The 22,277-nt window shown below is 38.2% G+C and overlaps 1 protein-coding gene across 1 annotated transcript in view; it reads right to left on the reverse strand.

Moving 5' to 3' along the window:
• Nucleotides 1–22,062, reverse strand: part of MNS1 (meiosis specific nuclear structural 1) — a 433,362-nt gene extending 411,300 nt beyond the window's left edge. Inside the window, exon 1 of the mRNA XM_058427955.1 lies at nucleotides 22,044–22,062. The gene's annotated coding sequence lies outside the window, so the exon portion shown is untranslated. The remainder of the gene's footprint in view (nucleotides 1–22,043) is intronic.
• Between the last annotated feature and the right edge of the window lie 215 nt (nucleotides 22,063–22,277).

Here is a 22,277-nt window from a genome sequence, read left to right on the forward strand (position 1 = left end):
AAGAAATCAAAGAAATAAAATCAAAAACAGAAAAACCAGAGACACAATCAATGAAGCTAAAGGAAAGGTGGCTGACGCCTGTAATCCCAGCATTTTGGGCGGCCAAGGCAGGAGGATCCCTTGAGCCCAGGAGTTCGAGACCAGTATGGGCAACATAGCGAGACCCTATCTCTACTAAAAAATTTTAAACTAGCTGGATGGAATGGTGCACACCTGTGTTCCCAGCTACTTGGGAAGCTGAGGTGGGAGGATCACCTGAGCCCCAAAGACCGAGGCTGCAGTGAGCTGTGATCACGCCACTGCACTTCAGCCTGGGTGACAGAGCAAGACTCTGTCTCAAAAAAATAAATAAATAAAAAAATAAGGAGGCGGGGAAAGAAAAAGGAAACTGAAAGCTACCCTGCAAAAATTAATAAAATTGATAAATTTCTAAATTGACCAGAAAAAAGAGTGTGGACACAAATTACCAATAAATATCAGGAGTCAGAGAGATGATATCAATATAGATATCTACAGATACTAAAAGGATAATAAGGGAATATTATGAACAACCACAAACTAATATATTTAACAATTTAGATGAAGGACAGACACACGAAAGACACAAACTACCAAAGCCCATTCAAGAAGAAAAAGAGAATATAAAGAGATAGGCCGGGCATCAGGTGGCTCACACCTGTAATCCCAGTACTTTGGGAGGCCAAGGTGGGTGGACCACTTGAGGCCAGGAGTTAGAGACCAGCCTGGCCAACATGGTGAAACCCCGACTCTACTAAAAATAAACAAAAATTAGCAGGGCATGATGGTGAGCGCCTGTAGTGCCAGCTACTCGGGAGGTTGAGGCAGTAGGATCGCTTGAACCCAGGAGGCAGAGGTTGCAGTGAGCTGAGATTGCGTCTCAAAACTAAAACAACAAAACAAAAATATGTATATCTATTAAAGAAATAAAATTTTCAGTTAAAAACCTTCCCACAAAGAAGACTCTGATCCAGATGGCTTTATTGGTGAATTCCACCAAACATTTAATGAATGTTACATTCATGAATGAACAGTTAATGAATAGTTCTAATTCTCCACAAATTTCCAAAAAATTGAAGAGCAAATACTTTCCAACTAATTCTGTGAGTTCTCCATTACCCTGATATTAGAACCAGACAGACAAATAACGAAAAAAGAAATTTACAAACCAATATCCCTCATGAACAGAGATACAAAATGCTAAACAAAATTTAGCAAATCAATCAATATTTAAAAAGGATAACACATCATGACTGAGTTAGGTCTATCCCAGGAATTCAAAGTTGTTTTACTTTCAAAAAAATTATATAAGACACCATATAAACACAAACTTAAAAAGAAAAGCATATGATAGTCTCAATAGACACGAATAAAGCCTTCGAAAAAATCCAACATCAGTTTCTGATAAAAAAAACTTTCAGCGAACTAGGAATAAAAGGGAGTACTCAATCTAATAAACAGCATCTATAAAAACAAAAACAAAAACCTAGAGCTAGCATCATACTTGTAAAAACAAAAGCTTTCCTCTAAGATTGGGAAAAAGACAAGTATGTCTGCTCTCACCACCTCTAGTAAACATTTAACTGGAGGTTGTAAGCAAGAAAAAGAAATTAAAGGCATCCAGATGAAAAGAAAGAAGTAGACCTGTCATTATTTGAAGACGACATGACCACCTATGTAGGAAATCCTAAAGAATCTACAAAACAGGTGCTAGAACTAATGATGAGTTTAGCAAGCATGTAGGATACAAAATTAATATATTAAAAAATCAATTGTATTTCTATTTACCACTAATGAGCAAGTGAAAATAAAAAAAAATTAAAACAATATCATTTATAATAACATCAAAAACTAGAAAACATTTAGGGATAAATCTGACCAAAGATGTAAGAATCCTGCATACTGGAAACTACAAAACATTACTGACACTGATTAAAGAAAATCTGAATAAATGAAGAGATACACCTTTTTCATGCTTCAGGAGGCTCAATATGGTTAAGATGTCAATTCTTCCCAATCTGAGCTGTACATTCATTTCCATCTCAAGCAGGCCTTTTGGCAGAATTTGACAGGCTGATTACAAAATTCATATGGAAATGCAAAGGATCTACAATCGCCAAAACAATTTCGAAAAAGAACAAAAAATTTGGAGAGCTAATGCTACCTGATTTCAATACATAAAGCTACAGTAACCAGTACAATGTGCTATTGATAATAAAGATTGACAAAGAAATCGTTGGCACAGGATGGAGTCCAGAAATAAAACCATGCATACATATATAGACAACAGATTTTTGACAAAGGTGAAAAGGCAATTCAGAGGAGAAAGTATACTGTTCTGAACAAATGGTGCTAGGACATGGAAGAAATATATATAGCCTTGAATTGTAGAGAGTTTCACAAGGCATGTCAGATTTGGCAGATTGGGCTACATAAAAATTTAGAATTCATGTATGGAAAAGATAACCTAAACTAAAAGATATGCAATATATCTTTCGAAGACAAGCTATATTTAAAAGATATACCAACAGGCCAGATGCCATGGCTCACCCCTGTAATCCTAGCACTTTGGGAAGCAGAGGCGAGTGGATCGCATGAGGTCAGGAGTTCCAGATCAGCCTGGCCAACATGGTGAAATCCCATCTCTACTAAGAAATACAAAAAATTAGCCAGGCATAGTGGTGCATGCCTGTAGTCCCAGCTACTTGGGAGGCTGAACCAGGAGAAAGGAGAATCACTTGAACCTGGGAGGCCTGAGGTCGCAGTGAGCAGAGATCGCGCCACTGCACTCCAGCCTGGGCGACAGAGCGAGACTCTGTTGCAAAAAAAAAAAATTAAATTCCATAATCTATCAAGAGTTCCTGCAAATTACTAAGTAAAAGACAAAGAACATTAACAGACAAATCACTGGAAAAAATATAAATTTCCAATAAACCAATAAAAAGTTGTTCAAGATCATTAATAATTACACAAGGCCAAATTATTTTCCCACAATCTTATTACTGAAACTATTAAACGTGGGTAACAGTCCCCCAAATCCAGACCAGTTATTTAATATGTTTTAGGAGTAGGTTGCCACTTCTCTAGAAACAGAAACAGAAACATGATCAAACTTCTTCTGCTTACATTTGTCAATATGACCTTGAGAAAAGAGTATCAATGCACTGGATTTCCATGCTCCACTCTGGGCAACAACCGAGGGTAAACAAGACAGGCCTCCAGTCCTTGTCAGCTGTAATGTATTGCCTCAGATTGACTTAAAGGCATATTTTCTCTTAATTCAAGGGAAGATGACTCACCTTTCCAGAGTGGTCTGTCAGTGACATGCTATGCTAGAGACTTTGCATTAATTATTTCTTTTAATCTCTACCACAACCCTGCGAGGTTTTTATGGATGAGAAAAGTAAAGATGCTATGTTAGCATTCCCCAGCCTTTTTGGCACCAAGGGCCGGTTTCACGGAAGACAATTTTTCCACAGATGGGGGAAGTTTGTCCATGGCCCAGGGATTCAGGACCCCTGCTCTACATAACCAGCGATACACTTCAGTGTCCATATTTCTTTCCACCGCATCCTAAAGAAAGGAGTTTTCCTCTAGGTGGGAGGACAGACCCGCGTGTGAAAAAGGCCCTAAAAGACACTCAATAGATCAAAAGTATAATAATAAGTAAAAGTTCCACATAAAATGCTGAAAACAATTTTAATGTTGCATATGTCTGTGATAAGCACTGATGTTTATGATGTTATTTTGTGTTGCAATTTTAAAGTGAAAAGAATGCTGATATTGGCGATAGGCAGACCTGGTCTCAAACCCCAGCTCTGCTGCTTACCAGTGGTGTAATCTTGGTCAAGAACCTGATTCTCCACACTAAACTCTGACTTCACATTGTCCCTATTGAGCGCAATTTATAATCCTATGACAAAGTTAATCATTATTTGACTTATTTGGGGGTTAGTTCCTGTGACTATTTTTTCAACCAATATTGAAAATTGTGAGCAGCTGTAAGACAATCACTTTGTGTCACTGTCAACACCCAAAAAGTTACTTGTACATTAAGAGTTTAACACACATACTTTATTAGATGAATATTTTATTAAACCCAGGACAAGATAGGTTGACAATACTAAGAGCTGAGAAAGATAGGGGAAGGCAATCTGGGTAGGAGAACAATTTGCCAGTGATTACTAAAACAAGTGCTATAAAGAATAAGACCCAAATGTCTGCCCTACGTCCTTTCATACCTTATTTCATGCCTCCCCAACCCAGTACCTTCATCACTTGACTTTATTTCAATCCTTTGGATGGAGAGAAAACAACTTAAGAACAGGGATTATGTTTTATTCGTCCTTGAACCCTCAGATATAGCATAATAAGGTGCTCAGTAGATGACTGTTGAAGTGAACTGAATGGTAACTTAAGAAGCAAGAGATTATTACATGCAGAATATTCATCTCAAGAGAGAAAGCTACAGTTTTATGTATTTTCCATTGTGATTCTTTTGTAAGTAGGAAAATTCTATGCCAAAGACTGAAAAAAGCACATCATGAATCATGGTTCAGTCCATCTGAGTACTGTTTTAATTTTAGCACAGCATGCGTTGAACTTCAGTGCTCTTGATTTACACATTCCTAATGCAAATATATCAAACTTTCAATTATTCAAGGGTGAATTATCAAATTTGTAGATTAGCTAGGCTTTTTGCTTATTCTACTCCCTTTAGCTACATAGGCCTTTGGGTGTCTTCTCCTTCTTCCTTGTGCTTGAATGGCAGTGGGATTAACTCATTAAGAATAAAGGAAACATCTGTGTTGCTTAAATGGCAGTGAGGATCTTGTAGAAATTCAGTACCACCTGTATGTAGCTCTATTACTGGTCATAAATCGAAATAAAACTGTCACAGTATTCAAAATTCAATGGATATTTCTTGAAGTAGTTCATCAGAGAACAATTTTTCCTCACGTCAAAGAAAGAACTAACTAAATGAAGCATTTTATTTACAATAATAAAAAAAGTTATATTGATTCAAATCACTGGCAGTGTCTACAGACACATGACAGAAAGTGGACATACACATCGTGGAGATATTTGGCCAATCACATTTATCCCAGCTTGACTGTGTCTTTCATTTAGTGACAGGAAATCTACTATCAGCCCCCATCACTTCAATGGTCAATTAACTAAATATTTTGCTTCTATTCACATCCTTTGAGCCACTTGTAATCATCTCATAGAGGGAAGAAAAAGCAATCATGTTTATAAATTATGAGCATTTTCAACTCAGTTAAATGTAATTTATTCTTTACTTCTTACATTTTTCTATCACTATTAATACTTCATGTAGGTGTGAATATAAACCTTGATGCACACAAACACATAACTGCCAGTTGAATGTCAACACCTTTAGAAAGAAAAAAAAGACTTGTATAAGGAAAACAATGGATAAGCTTTATGTGTGTGTGTCATATAGTGAGTGTATAGAACTACACATAAATTCATGCATTAACGACGGGGATACATTCTGAAAAATCCCTGACTAGGTGATTTCGTCATTGTGTGAACATCATGGAATGTATTTACACAAACCTAGATGATATAACCCACTACACACCTAGGCTATATGTTATAGCCTATTGCTCCGAGGCTTCAAACCTGGATAGCATGTTACTGTACTGAATACTGTAGGCAATTATAACACAGTGTATTTGTGTTTCTAAACATGGCTAACCATAGAAAAGGCATAGTTAAAATGCTGTATTATAATCTTATGGGACCACCACCCTAAACACAGTCCACAGTCCATCAGTGACCAAAATGTCATTATGCACGCATAACTTTACGTGAAATGGAAAACAATGAATTGTGAGGAAAATAAAGTAATGAATGGTGGGATGCAGAGCTACCATGTATAGCTGCATGGATTGTCCACTGCACAATTTCAGGAACAGCAGTCACTCTACCAGGTGGATGGCGCCCCCTGGAGTTGTTCAATATGGCAGTCTTGGTGAACTTTTTTTTCTTTGGGATTTAAACATTTGGGTTTATCAAAACGATTAGAGTGTGACCACAGCTTCAAGTCACACTTCCTAATCTCCTAGCATCCTTAGAAGTGACTTGTTCTCTCACAAGCTGATGTGGGAAGGAGAAAGAAAAGTAGAAAGGATAGGAAAATATATCTATATAGAGGTACTTTGACAATAACAACAGCTAATATTTTTTGGAACTTTTATTAGGAGCCAGGTGTGGTTCATTGCACTTTGTACACATTAACTCTTTAATTTTTTTTTTTTTTTTTTTTTTGTGAGACTGAGTCTCACTCTGTCACCCGGGCTGGAGTGCAGGGGAGCTATCTCGACTCACTGCAAGCTCCGCCTCCCGGGTTCACGCCATTCTCCTGCCTCAGCCTCCTGAGTAGCTGGGACTACAGGTGCCTGCTACCACGCTCGGCTAATTTTTTTTTGTTTTTTTTTTTTGTATTTTTAGTAGAGACGGGGTTTCACCGTGTTATCCAGGATGGGATTACAGGCATGAGCCACTGCGCCCACCCTGTACACATTAATTCTTAATCCTTATAACCACCCTAGTGGTAGGTACTATTCTTATCCACATTTCACAGATAAGGGAATTGAGGCCCAGAAATGTTAAATAACTGGCCCAAGACCATGCTGCAGTAAGTGGGGAAGATGTGAGGTAGGAAAGAGACAGCTGAGAGACTCCTCTCCTTTGCAAAATTGTGACTATCAGTCGAAGGTCAATTAGAGGCTCCTTTCATTTAAAATTTTATTTGCTGTTCCTAAAATAATTATTTTTATGGGAAAAAGCAGTCTCTTGGGAAGATCTATCTTCAATTATAAAGTCAGATTTGGGCCAGGTGCAGTGGTTCACACCTGTAATCCCAGCACTTTGCAAGGCCCAAGCAGGTGGATCACTTAAGCCCAAGAGTTCAAGACCAGCCTGGGCAATATGGAAAAACCCTGTCTCTACCCCCACCAAAAACACAAAAATTAGCGGGGCGTAGTGGCACACACCTGTAGTTCTAGTAACTTGGGAGGCTAAGGCAGGAGGATCGCTTGAGCCAGAAGGCAGAGGTGGAGGTTGCAGTGAGCCAAGATCACACCACTGCACTCCAGTCTGGGCACCAAGTGAGACCTTGTCTCAAAAGAATATATAAATAATAAAAATAAAATCAGATTTAAGAATGAAAGAAAAGTTCCAAATATAATTACTGACAAAATAATAATAAATCTCCAAAATAAGCCCCCAAATTAAAGTATAAAATGCCTAGGATTACATTTACATTTAACACAAATGCTAAAGGGATAAAGAATAATTCTTAAATGATTAGCTAGCACTTTCTGCAGATGTCTAGCTTCTAGAATGAGTAAATAGAAATGTTAGGAGATGAGGAAACATCACAGAGGCACTGATTAAAAAAAAGAAAAAAAGAGCAGTAAATAAACATACAGAGAAGCAGACACAAGAACTTCCACAACTAAAGGAAATGGGAATTGGGGTAGGCCATGGTTACTAATACACAGCACAGGAGGCCAAGAATATTTCTACAGTGAGTCATCAGCTTTTGTATACCTAATTGATTCCTTGTTTCATAACTTCTAGATATCTGAATTTCTACACATTCAACTTATTATATAGAATCATATTCATGTTGAAATGGCATCAACTTTGCATGAAATTTTAGTTTGAAAAAGCAAATGAATAAAATTATGATGTCAAATGCAGTAAGAAATTGCAACAATGGTCTTTGTGTTTTTGCTCCCACTGCCCACTCCAATGCTGCTGTGTTCAAATAAATTATTTGACCAAATAAAATATTTGGAGCTATAAAGGAATATGGTAAAGGCAAAGATAAAATAGCATTTGTAATATGACTACTATTAAAGCTCTGGCTTGCAGACTGCTGGCAAATAGTCTATTTTCCAGCTTGTCAAAACAACCCATTCTCTGAGCATGTTCAGAGCTTGCAGAGGTCTTCATTTATACCAGAATGTCAGGAATTGGAGAAACAAAAACATTTTGAAAACGATCTGCGGTGTACATTGTTTTGTAAAATATCTAATCAAATGGGGGCAGCCTGTCAAAGTCAAGAAATGTTACTTACTCGGCTACAGTAGGTATGATGCAGACCTGGCCACCCACTCGCCAGCTGCAGAAAATGAATTTAAAGTAAGCTGGTCATTTGTCCTCAGACAAAGCACAACTGCCAAATATTTTATACTAATTTGTCAGCTCTGCTCTATTCCAGTGAATTCCATCAATCCAAGGCCAGTCACAGTGTTTAGTCTCTCCAGAACAATAAGCTTAACCCAATAGGTTTATTTGTTTAAGTCATCTGGTGAATTCTTTTAAATTATGCCTTGTTTCTAATACCGCTTGTATTTTGCATTCACGTAAGCTTCTGCAGCAGCTGCTTGAGAAGAAAAGGAAAGGAGGCTCTTGCTGAGCAGGGAGAAGAGAATACATTTTTAAACTTTCCTTTCTTTCTCCTAAAATTAGCACCTGGCATATGGAATATTCAGCAGGTGCCTCAGCAGGGATAGAGTTACTGTTTTTCATACCTGCCACTGAGATGTTTGACATTTTGACTTCGTAAGGAACAAGATTCTTGAGGCCACCACTGTGTGTGTGTGTGTGTTTGTGCGCGCGTGCACACACTCATGCACTAATGGGCATGTTGAAGGAAGTCCCATAGGGGACTTCTGGAAGAGAGAGTGTAAGAGACAGAAGCTACTAACAGACAAAGTTATACAATTAAGAAACATTAACTATCAGAGAGGGGAGTACGTTTCATATTGTTGAAATTGAATAACTAATTCAATTCCCACTAGTGTCGGAGAATAGGAAATTGCTTTGTAACTTAAAGAACTTCAGAAATTACACATTATAATATAATAGGAATGTTCTTTGAATATTGTTTGAAGGATCTGATGTAAAGTTCACTGAGATAACTTCCCCCAGTTGTAGGAAAAGCAGCTATTGAATCAGAATTTTACAAACATTTATAAACATCAACAATCTGTGTCATGTACTATTCTAGGCAATAGAGCATCAAAGAAAAAAGTGGAGTTCCAAATGCAAAAGATATTTAGAAAGTATAATAAACTAACCTCGGATATGGGCAGTGAGGGAGATAGAAGAGTCTCAGATAATCCACAAGTCTCTGGCTTGATGACTAGGTGAATAGTAGCATCATTAAAGATGTCTGACAAAAGACCACTAATTGCTTGCCTAATATTCATTCTACCCATTTTCTATGTAACTGACCTATATAGTATTAATATAAAAGATAGCAACATGACCAGCTAAAAACCACGTTTCTCTGTCTCCATTACAGATAGGATTGTCTAATAAGACATAAGCAGACATTTTGGAATGGGGCATCCGTGAGAGCTCTCTAAAGTATATTGAATAGCAGGGTGGCAGCACTTTTTCTTTACCTTTCTTCTTTCTGCCTGGAATGTCAAGGTTAGAGCGCCCACAGCTGGTTTGTGACCATGAGGTAACTTGAAGATAAAAAAGCTTCATGGTAAGGATTATAGAACAAAAAATAGGAAAGGCCTAGATTCCTGATAATTGGTGATTCTTCATACTGGAATTAGCCCTGGGTTAATTAGCAAGTGGGTTGCCTAACCCTAGAGTTTTATTTTGATAGAAAAATTAATCTTTACTTTGCTTAAGCTACTGTTATTTCAGGTCTCTGTTTAGCCATCAAAACTAATCCTGACTGATACTCTATCATAGAGAATCAAGCTGCTTGGTGCTTTTTGGTAGGTGGGAGGGTTAGGACGAAGTTCAGTTTTGGATATTAAGTGCTGGTAGAATGCCCAAAAGTCACTTGGAAACTCAAGCTGGAGATATAGATTTGGGATTGATCCAAACGGGAGGCTAATGTCTATAGCTTGTCATCTCCAGTCAGTGGTTCTTCATTTTCTTCAGATCATGTCTATGGTAAGAACATTCTGTTTTTCATTTTTAAGTATTTAACTTGCACCTTCCCTTGAATGCAGGGAGTGCAAGCTAAAACTGTGCAAAGTGATCTTAATAATCAATGGAGGCTGGGCGCAGTGGCTCACGCCTGTAATCCCAGCACTTTGGGAGGCCAAGGCAGGTGGATCACGAGGTCAGGAGATGGAGACAATCTTGGCCAACATAGTAAAACCCCATCTCTACTAAAATACAAAACATTAGCCGGGCATGGTGGCACATGCCTGTAATCCCAGATACTTAGGAGGCTGAGGCAGGGGAATTGCTTGAACCTGGGAGGCAAAAGTTGCAGTCAGCTGAGATCATGTCACTGCACTCCAGCCTGGTGACAGAGCAAGACTCTATCTTAAAAAATAATAATAATAATAATCAGTGGAACAATTATGACTATCCTGTGACCTTTAAAATGTTTGTCAAAACATTAAAGCTCTCTTACTGTCGATTATAAATGTACAGAGAAATGGAAAAAGTAGTAAAACTATTATTTTGTAGTAGTAGTCCCTCCTTATCTGAGGGTGATACATTCCAAGACCCCCAGTGGATGCCTGAGACCGTGGATAGTACCAAACCCCATATATACTACGTTTTTCATAAATATATATGCATCCAGGATAAAATGTAATTTGTAAATTAGGCACAGCTAGGCACGGTGGCTCATGCCTGTAATCCCAACACTTTGGCTGGCCAAGGCAGGAAGATTGCTTAAGCTCAGGAGTTCAAGACCAGCCTGCGAAACATAGTGAGATCCCCTGTCTCTAAAAAATTAAACTAATGTTCTGTCATAAAGGACATAAATTCTCTGTTATCCAATAATCTACTAATCTGAATCATCATCTGTTCATTCACGCATTCAGTAAATATGTGGTAGGCACTATACACACATTTGGAATATATTATATCCATGAAAACAACAGGCAAACATCCTTGCCTCTGTGGTGCTTACCTTTTAGTTGGTAGTCGTGGGGGGCTGAAACAGGAGGCAATAAAAGTGAAGCCTACTCTATTATGTGAGGTGGATAATAATGATGCCATGATAAATGAGAAAAGTAGAGACATTTAAATGCACTTGTTAAAAAAAAAAGGATTAGCAATCTTGACCACATGATGAATTGATATTACAGACATAATGTATGAACCTGTAAATGTGATTCCCTAAGAAAGACACAGTATCATTTATGAAGCATTCTGGCTAGATATTCAGAACTTGAATGTAATCATGAGGAAACATTAGAGAAATCCCAAATAATAAACATTATATGTTAAAAAAGGAAATATTCTACAAAATGTCAATGTCATACATGCTTAAGGTTTTGTGTTTTTTTTTAAATCTCAATTTTAGGGCTCCTATTGTCACGAATTCTCAATTTACTAGAGGAAAATTATTTATATTTCTATATTTACAGCCAATTTTTTTCTTAGTTTCTTTATAAAATATCTTCTTAAGCACTTGTTATACTGTTTTGGGCACTGTCTTTGCCTGAGTTATTTAGAAAACACAGCCTAAGCAAATTTAAGGACCAGCACTTTATTGAGAGGTGTAATCTGAGGACATTGAGAGTGCAGAATAGGCAAATGAGGCGGGAAAGGAGGGTAAATTAACATAAGAGTTCATTTCTGAGCTGGCCACAGCTTCATTAAACAGTGTGGTGGGGATCTCTTCAAGATCACGTGAGGCCAGGAGTTCAAAACCAGCCCAGCCAACCTGGTGAAACCCCATGTCTACTACAAATACAAAAAATTAGCTGGGCATGGTGATCCACGCCTGTAATCCCAGCTACTCAGGAGGCTGAGGCATAAGAATCACTTGAACCCCGGAGGCGAAGGTTGCAGTGAGCTGAGATGGTACCACTGCACTCCAGCACGGGCCACAAAGCAAGACTCTTTCTCAAAAAGAAAAAAATTAGGCCAAATATGGTGGCACACGCCTGTAATCCCCAACACTTTTGGAGGCTGAGGCAGGAGAATCACTTGAGCTCAGGAGTTCAAGACCAGCCTGTGCACTATCTCTACAAAAAAATTTTTTTTTAGTTAGCCAGGCATGATGGTGTGTGCATGCAGCCCTAGTTACTTGGGGGGCTGAGGTGAGAGAATCACTTGAGGCTAGGAGTTCAAAGTTGCAGCGAGCCATGATCACACCACTGCACCAACCTGGGCAACAGAACAAGAGATCCTGTCTCTTGAAAAAAAAAAAAATTAAGACCAAGATATTTTTAAAAATTATATTCATTAATTTAATTTTAAAATAACAGTAACAACATGAATACATCTTGGAGACATTATGTTAAGTAAAACAAGCCAGACACAAAAAGACAAACATTGTATGATTGCACTTGAGGGAGGCATCTAGAGTAGTCAAATTCATAGAGGTAGAAAATAGAATTGTAGTTGGTAGGGGCTCTGGAGAGAGAGGAATGGAGAGTTACTGTGTAATTGGTGTAATTGGTACAGAGTTTCAGTTTGGGAAGATGAAAATTTCTGGAGATAGCTATAGATGGTGGTGATAGTGGCACAACAACGTGAATGCACTTAAGGCCACTCGACTGTACACCAAAAAATGGTTAAAATGGTAAATTGTATGTTATGTATATTTTACCAAAATAAAAAAAAACAGTAAAAAATCAGTACATTTTAACACATGTATTTTTATGTACAACTATATTTTCCAAAAAAAATTAGTAAGAAGTGGCATTATTTTGCACTTTTGCAAACCTCTTAAAGTTTGGTTTACTAGAAGATAACTGAGGCTGGGCACAGTGGCTCATGCCTGTAATCCTGGCACTTTGTGAGGCCCAGGCGGGCAGATCACTTGAGGTCAGGAGTTCAAGACCAGCTTGGTCAACATGGTGAAACCCTGTCTCTACTAAAAGTACAAAACTTAACCGGGCATGGTGGCAGGCACCTATAATCCCAGCTACTTGGGAGGCTGAGGCAGAAGAATCACTTGAATCTAGGAGGCGGAAGTTGCACTGCACTCCAGCCTGGGTAACAGAGCGAGACTCCGTCTCAAAAAAAAAAAAAAGACAACTGGATTTTCATACTATTTCTGTTTTCAGTCTATCATGATATGTTGTTTTGGTTAAATATATGAAGAAAATCTTACCTCACAAAGATAGATAGTGGGAAAAGGAAGAATTACTTAAATAGCCTTTTCAGAAAATTGTGAACAGTATTCTTTAATACTATATAAAATTTGAAAAGTGGTAGTTTCTTAAAATATTGGTTCACTATGGCCAGGCACAGTGGCTCATGCCTGTAATCCCAGCACTTTGAGAGGCCAAGGCAGGCAGACCATGAGGTCACGAGATGGAGACCATCCTGGCTAACACAGTGAAGCCCCGTCTCTACCAAAAATACAAAAAATTAGCTGGGCATGGTGGCACACGCCTGTAATCCCAGCTACTGGGAAGGCTGAGGCAGGAGAATCACTTGAACCTGGGAAGTCGAGGTTGCAGTGAGCCGAGATTTCGCCACTGCACTCAAGCCTAGGTGACAGGGCAAAACTCCATCTCAAAAAAAAAAAAAAAAATTGGTTGATTAAATTATGTAGATCTTCCAAATGTTGACATATTTCATTGTACATCAGAAAAATCACATTTGCTGATAACACCACTGGAAAAAAGTCTTAAAGTACTGGGAAGATGTTAAGTCCCAGGATAGTGAATATACATTTTTCACAATTCCAATTTTTGGTTTAAAATGCAAATGGTACAAATGTTAACAAATATAGTCAGTTGTTTTCCTCGTCTTACACAACCTTTTTTTTTTTTTTTTTTTTTTGAGAAAATATCTGCCAGATACTTAAGTCTAAGTAGTCATAGTTTGTCCTTGGTTATTTTAAGTAAAAATAATGTTCCATAAAAAGAAGCAACCAGTTCACTTCACAACTCAAACAATCACACAAGTGCTTTTCTTGAGGCAATCATATTTCTGTATGCAGCAGTAGTACTTCACAGGTACTTCCCATTTCGTCACAAAGAATATTAAAAAGACAAGTACTAATTTCAGCAACCTAGGAAGAAAAGGGAAATTCCCCAATCTCATGAAAGACTAAGCAAAACCTATTTTTAATATGATGATTAATGGTGAAAGACTAAATGTTTTTCTTCCTATTGCCGAAAACAAGGCAAAGATGTCTTCATTCATTGCTTTTACTCGAGAATCTAGCCAATGTAATAAGAAAAGAAAAAGAAATTTTAAAAAGGACAAGAAATAAAAGGCATGCAGATTGGACAAGAAGAAATAGGCCAGGAGTGGTGGCTCACGCCTATAATCCCAGCACTTTGGGAGGCTGACGTGCGCAGATCATGAGGTCAGGAGTTCAAGACCAGCCTGGCCAACATGGTGAAACCCCATCTCTACTAAAAATACAAAAATTGGCCAGGCATGGTGGCGGGCCCCTGTAATTCCAGCTACTCAGGAGGCCGAGGCAGATGAATTGCTTGAACCGGAGAGGTGGAGATTGCAGTGAGCTGAGATCTCAACATTGCACTCCAGCCTGGGCAACAAAGCAAGACCCTATCTCAGAAAAAAAAAAAAAGAAGAAATAAAACTGTCTTCATTCACAGGTAACATATCATGTACATTAAAATCCCAGAAATATCTACATAAAAGCTGCTAGATTTAATAAATGGGTTTAGAAAGCTCACAGGATATAATGTCAATATATATAAATATATGAAACTAACAGCTAGGAACTGAAATGTAAACAACAGTACCATTTTTAATGCCACCATTGTTAGGGATAAACCCAACAAACTTGTGCAAGATATGTATGCTAAAAACAGCAATACACTGACAAGAGAATTTGAAGAAGATATAAATAGATGGAGATACATACAATGTTCATGGATCTAAAGATGTAATATTGTTAAGGTGGCAATTTCCACAAAACTAATCTACAGGCTAATTGCACTCTCAATCACAATTGCAAACTATTTGTAGAAATTGACAAACTAATTGTTAAATTTATATGGAAAAGTTAAGCATCCAGAATAATAAGATGAATCTTGATTTTTTCCCTCTTATTTTTAAAAGGTATAATGATTTAAAACAAGAAGAGTTTGAAAAAGCTTTGTTTGCTTGTTTGTTTGTTTGGAGATAAGGTCTTACTTTGTCTTCCTGGATGGAGTGCACTGGCACAATCATAGCTCACTATAGCCTCCACCTCCTGGGCTCAAGTAGTTCTCCCACCTTGCCTCTCAAGTGCCTGGAACTACAAGAGCATGCCACCATGCCCAGCTAATTTTAAAAATATTTTGTAGAGACAAGGTCTTGGTATGTTGCCCAGGCTGGACTCAAACTCCTGGCCTCAAGTGATCCTCTCACCCCAGCCTCCAATAGTGCTGGGATTACAGGTGTGAGCCACCATACCCAGCAAGACATCAAATGCATAATAAAAGAACAACATTAGGCCAACAAATTCAACAATACAGACGAAAAAGACAAATCCCTTGAAATGTACAATGCACCAAAATAGTCACAAGAAAAAAACAGAAAATCTGAATAAGCCTATATCTAATAGACAAATTGAGTATGTTATGAAAAACCTTTCCAAAAGGAAAACTTCAGGGCCAGATGGTTTCACTGGTAAAAATATCAAAGTTACACAAATGTTTTCCAGAAAAGAGAAGAGGGGAGAATACGTTTTTCAGAAAAGAGAGGAAGAGAAAACACTATCCACTTCATTTTATGAGGTTAATTTTTATGGACTGAATTGTGCCTCCTCAAACTTTGTATGCTGAAGTTCCAATGTTTAGTACCTCATATTGCAATCATATTTGGAGATAAGGTCTTTACGGAGCTGATTAGGTTAAAATGAGGCTGTAAGGGTGCGGCCCTAATTCAATATAACTAGTGTCCTTATAAGGGGAAGGACACCGGGGCTCTTATGTACACAGAGAAGAGACCACATGAGGACACAGCAAAAAGGCAGCCATCTGCACACCAAGGAGAGAGGCTTCTGGAGAAATCCAACCTGCTAAGACCTTGATCTTGGACTGCTAGCCTCCTGAACTGTGAAAAAATTAATTTACATTGTTTAGACCGCCCACTCTGTGGCATTTCCTTACAGTAGCCCTACAAACTAATACAGTAACATAAGCTTAATAGCAAAACCTGACAAAGATTGTATTTACATTTTACAGATAATATCCTTTACTGATATAGAGGCAAAATCCTTAACAAAATACTAACAAATCATATCAATAGAATATTAAAAGAGTAACACTTAAAGATTAAGTAGGGCTTATCTGGGGAATGAAAAGTTAGTTTAACATTTTAAAATTGATAAATGAAATTCATTATATTAACAAAAAAAAAGAGAAAACCCATATGATCACTTCAATAGATACAGAAAATGCATTTCACAAAAATTCAACATTGATTCTTGATAAAAATTTTCAGCAAATCAGAAATAAGAGAACTTCCTCAAATGAATAAAAGGCATCTATAAAAAAAGTACAATATAATTAATGATGTAAGGCTGAATTGTTTTCCCCCACAATAGGAACAAGGCAAAGATACCATGCCCACTATTCTAAAGTTCTATTCAACATTATATTGGAGGTCTCAGTCATTATAAGAAGGAAAGAAAAATAAATGGAAAGAAGATCAAAAGGGAAGAAGTAAAACTGTCCCTGTTTGCAAATGACATGATTTTTAATGCAAAAATCCCAGGGAATCTAGAAAACAATTACTAGAATTCATAAGTGAATTTCCCAAGGTCACAGGATACTGGGTTAATATGTAAAAATCTATTTAAGGCAAACATTAAAATGTATATGCTTATATACTAACAGCAAACTATTGAAAAATTGAATTTAAGGAGCAATTCCCTTTGCAATAATACCAAAAATTAAAATAATTTTGAATAAATCTAACAAAAGATATTTACATTGAAAACACAAAACCTCACTGAAATAAAATAAAATACAAATATGTTGAAATATATACCATGTTTATGGACCGAAAGATTCAATATTGTTAACATAACAATTCTCCCCAAATTGTGCCACTGGCAAAAGGACAGACATACAGATTAATCATGCAGGCTGCAAAGTCTAGAAATAGACCCATAAGTGTAAGGTCAATTGAGTTTTGACACACATGCCAAGGTAATTCAATGGTGAGAGGAAGAAATAGTAGCCTTTTTAATAAGTAGTGCTGGAACAATTTTAATGGACATCTCCTCCAAAATTAAAAAAAATGGACCACACCATATGTAAAAATTAACTTGAAATGGATCATAGTCTTACATGTAAAACCTAAAACTATAAAACTTAATAGAAAAAGAACATGGGAGTACATATTTGTGTCTTTGGGTTAGACAAAGATATTCCAGAGAGGACACAAAAAGTATAAACTAAGGAAACAAAATATTCGTGCTAATATGCCAGCAGTTTTAACCATCACTGCTTTTACACCATCAATGAAAATATCAATGCACCGAAAAGGGTAAATAAATAAAATCTGGCCAGGCGCAGTGGCTCACACCTGTAATCCTAGCACTTTGGGAGGCCGAGGCTGGCAGATCACCTGAGGTCAGGAGTTCGAGACCAGCCTGACCAACACGGTCAAACCCCATCTCTACTAAAAATACAAAAATTAGCCAGGGGTGGTATCAGATGCCTGTAATCCCAGATAATCAGGAGGCCGAGGCAGGAAAATAGCTTGCACCTGGAAGATGGAGGCTGCAGTAAGCTGAGATGGCACCACTGCACTCAAGCCTGGGCGACAGAGCAAAACTCCGCCTCAAAAAATAAAGTAAAATAAAATAAAATATAAATATAAATACAAAAATAAAATTCTAAATTATTATCCAAATAATTTTTACTCATAGTCTCCCCTGAAAATTCTCACGGACCCTAAGGGGTCCATAGACCACTTTGAAAATAACTTTTTTGCAACAATTAAAAACAATGAACTGCTAATGGATGCATCATACAGGTACAATGTTAAACAAAAGAAGCCAGGCACAAAGGAGAACATATTGTGTAATTCCATTTATATAATTTTCAACAACAGGCTACATTGCACTATGGAAGAAGTCAGAATAATGGTTACCTGTGCGGGTTGGAGGAAGAAGGGAATTAACTGAGAAAGGTCATGGGGGAAAGGACTTCTGGTTCTATATTTTGATTTGGGTAATGGTTTGTGCATTTCACTGTATGAATGTCAATGTCATACTTTAAATAAAATATAAAAAGAATATAAACCCTACAGAATATTTTCCTAATGAAACATTTCTATATTTAGAAGTATTTGATTAAACATCTTCTAACACTTTTACGCAACAAAACCATAGGCAATGGGTCAACTTTAGGAAAGAATTCATAGCACTGAGAATCTGGAAATTCTACTTTGAAAATGATGGAGTATAACATTTATTTTGCATTTAATACTTTAATTGTTAAGTACATTTGTATTTATATGTATCTTATTTCAACAGGTGATTAGTTCCTTAAAGGTAGGAATGTATTTCATGTCTGTTATACTATAGAATCTGGTACACAGTAGGTGATATTATTTTCTCATTCATTCATTCAATAAAGATTTCTTTAGCATTTATGTGTAAGGTGCTTGCTAGTTCCTAGGTATACAATGATGGGTCGGTGTGGGACTCAATAAATTCCTGTTAGTAACTGATTGATAATTATCAGCTACATTTCAGAAAGAGTGTAACTCTCTTTTCTCCTGAATTCCAAGTACAGGGGCACTAGAGATTTTAACCCTGTTGTAAAAATAACAACACAAAAACACAGAGATGAATTAACTGACTTCTTAGGGTGATGCACTTGGTCATGAGTGGGGCAAGGATTAAAATGGTTACAGCTTCTTTCCTGGACCGAGGTGCTAGGGGAATTCATTCAGATTGATTCGGGTTCATATTTCATTTAAATGCTCTCATTTCACTTCTGCTACATGCACGTTCTCTGACTTATATTTCAGGACCTGCAGTCCGAATTGGTCTACTTCCACTTCAGATGCTGTCAAGATAAATTAGACACCAAGGGTCCATGATACCATCTGAAGCAGAACTGCTATTAGTAGGAAATATATAAGCAGTTTTATATTTCAATATAGTGTAGCACTTTTTTGGAGAATGTACTTTCTACTAAAAATGAAAGTGTATGTAACAAACCTTGGTGATTTTTGAAATGTTAAAAAAAATTCAAATTTTATTTTACTCTACATTCTCAGGCAAGTGTAGCCAAAGGAAGGTAGGTAACACTAAATATTTTTTTCTCCTTTCAATGCATCTACAAACCATTCTGTTGAATAAGATCTGACAGGTTCCTGACTGTGAGCAGAGATAGGGTAACAACTCGGATGATACATAAGCTTGCATCAGATAAAGACTCCATTTTTGCTGTAATCATCCATCCATAGCCTCGCCTGCTCAGCTGACAAGGCATGTTATTAATAAAGCATATTGTACCACAAGTGCATTCCCCTACATGGTGTTTATCTTGTTGGAAACTGTAATTGTTTGAAACAATGGCCTCAGTGAAAAGATATGAAATGTTATGGGCTGTGTAAAAATCAAAATAATTTGCACTAATAATGGTGGTTGTTTGTGAAGGATTAAAACATAGATTATGCTGCATAGAGTTAATGACTCGGTCTTGCTTTTAGGTTTACTTTTTATTCTAGTCCTGTGAGATAACCTTGAATTTCAAGCCAAGCCTGGTGGAGAGACAAACTTCCCCACCAGAAAGTAAACTCCACTTCGGCTTACTCACCAATGTCTCCCTAGCACATAGCACAGTACCGGGAAGAGAGTCGACAGGTAGTATTTGTTAAATGAAAGAAATGAATAAATATGAGCATAAGAAAAAAATAGAACACCTTTCAGGTTCAAGCCAAGCCATTATCAGAGTTCCTCCAGGATGTGATTCAAAGAAATAGAGTCGGACTCAATCTTCAGGGGACAAGGACTCCCATATTGCTTCCCTTTCACCCTCTCCCAATTCAGCCAATGGGACTCCCACATTGCCAAGCCAATGGAGAAGCCCCAGGTATAGAACCCAGGTAGGAAAGGATAAAGTATGCCCTTTCCCATCTCCCTGCACCCTCCCCATTCCCACTCAATAAGATCTGGATATGTTCTTGCAGTTTTCAATCTGAATTCTCTTGGAACAATAAAACGGGCTTCAGCTCTCCACTGATTTTTAATAACAGAGTGCCAGGTAGAACAGCCTGCTTGTATTTTAGCCCCTCACCACTGTGAGGGGCTAGGAGAAGAGTAAGATCTTAGGAAGATAGACAGATGGAAGGCCAGGTTTTGAAATGGAGCTGGTTCACCTCTTTATTGAGTTGGTAAAGAAAGAGTATGGCTGGGTGTGGTGGCTCACACCTGTAATCCCAGTACTTTGGGAAGCCAAGGTGGGAGGATCCCTTGAGCCCAGGATTTCAAGAGCAGCCTGAGCAACATAAGGAGATCCTCTATGAATTTTTTTTTTTTTTGAGATGGAGTCTTGCTCTGTTGCCCAGGCTGGAGTGCAGTGGCGTGATCTTGGCTCACTGCAACCTCTGCTGCCCAGGTTGAAGCGATTCTCCTGCCTCAGCCTCCCGAGTAGCTGGGATTACAGGTGTATGCCACCACGCCTGGCTAATTTTTGGATTTTTAGTAGAGACGGGGTTTCAGCATCTTGGCCAGGCTGGTCTTCAACTCCTGACCTCCTGATCCACCGATCTTGGCCTCCCAAAGTGCTGGGATACAGGTGTGAGCCACTGCGCCCGGCCCCCGAAGAAAATGTTTTTTAAATCAGCTGAGCATAGTGGCTTGTGCCTATAGTCTCAGCTACTCAAGAGACTGACATGAGAGGATCACTGGACCCCACGAGGTCGAAGCTGCAGTGAGCAGTAAGCCATGATCACACCACTGCTCTCCAGCCTGAGCAACAGAGCCAGACCCTTTTGCCAAAAGAAAGAAAGAGAGAAGAGAGGGGAGAGAGAGAAGGGAGGGAGAGAAGGGAAGGGGACGGGAGAGGAGGGAAGGGAAGGAGATGGATAAATATAAAACAATTTAGAGGTGATGAAGAAGAGTAGATATAGAAACATTCTGAGGTAGAGGAAAGGAAAAATGAAGGAACTTGTTGGGGCCTAAGCCACAGCCACTTTTTTTCTGGCAAAATTTGATGCTGTTCTGATTATATCCTTCTATGTGTTCACAAAGGGTGATTTCTCTCTCCAGCATGAGGAGTAGATTACGATTAGTGTCACTCCTCTTACAAATAATCAGTTTAGGATTCGTGTGTGACACAATTCTACCCAGTGGAACTCAGTTCTGCTAGAAGCCTCTAAAAAGGGTTTCCCTTCCTTTATTGTCAGAGGGAGGGAGGGAGGGAGGGAGGGGGAGAGACAGAGAGAGAGAGAGGGAGAAAGGGAGAGAGAGAGAGAAATAGTATCTCTATACTTTGCTACTTTGCTGGATGCCCGACTGTATTTGACATCAAGACAAGCAGACGCCATCGTATAGCCATGAAGGGACATGACAGGAGAAATTACCATCATGTGAAGACGGCAGAGCAGAAGGAAGAATCCCATTTCAATCCTGGACAACTTTCCTAAGTTATTTGACCAACCAATACTGGAATCACCTTTCTCCAAACTTCTTATTTTATGAGATAATAAATTCCCTATTTTTCAAATTTCCACCTCTAGTCAGGTTTCCTGTTGTTTGCACTTTTATTCATACCTTTTTTTTCTACTAAAGGAGGAAGTGAGGGCATGTGTTATGAATGTGAAATCTGGAAGTTAAAAAGTTTGAAACAGGTATTTCAATTTTCACTTTTAGCCTCCTTCCATCTTCTTCCCCCTCCCCAACTCCTACTGGATTCAGACAAGGGCCAGGACACAAGGCTGAATGCAAAAGGACCTCTCCCTTCCCAAGACTTTGTCTTTGTTCCTAGCTCAAGCTCAGTGTGTCTGGCTTCTTCCTCAAAGATTTGTTCTGTCCCAGGAGGCTCCTCAATCGCTCCAATCAATTGGCTTCTAGAGCCTTGCCCTATCCGTTCCACATATACATCCACACGTCTGAACTCCAGCCACAGTTTATACTCAAGTGGGGAGCTCCCACCACAGGACCGTTCTGTACCTGTAACTAGCAATGGTTTGTAGCCTTTGAGCAGAAATAGGGAATGAAACTGGCCAGAATTTAGGGATGGAAACTGGCACAGGCATAGGAAACCGTTTGAGAATGCAGGAGTTAGCTCGGTTTACTAGATTATAACTCCTATGAAGACCACATAGCACACAAC

Source organism: Hylobates moloch, unplaced genomic scaffold, assembly GCF_009828535.3.
Source record: "Hylobates moloch isolate HMO894 unplaced genomic scaffold, HMol_V3 SCAFFOLD_14, whole genome shotgun sequence".
Lineage (NCBI taxonomy): Eukaryota > Metazoa > Chordata > Mammalia > Primates > Hylobatidae > Hylobates > Hylobates moloch.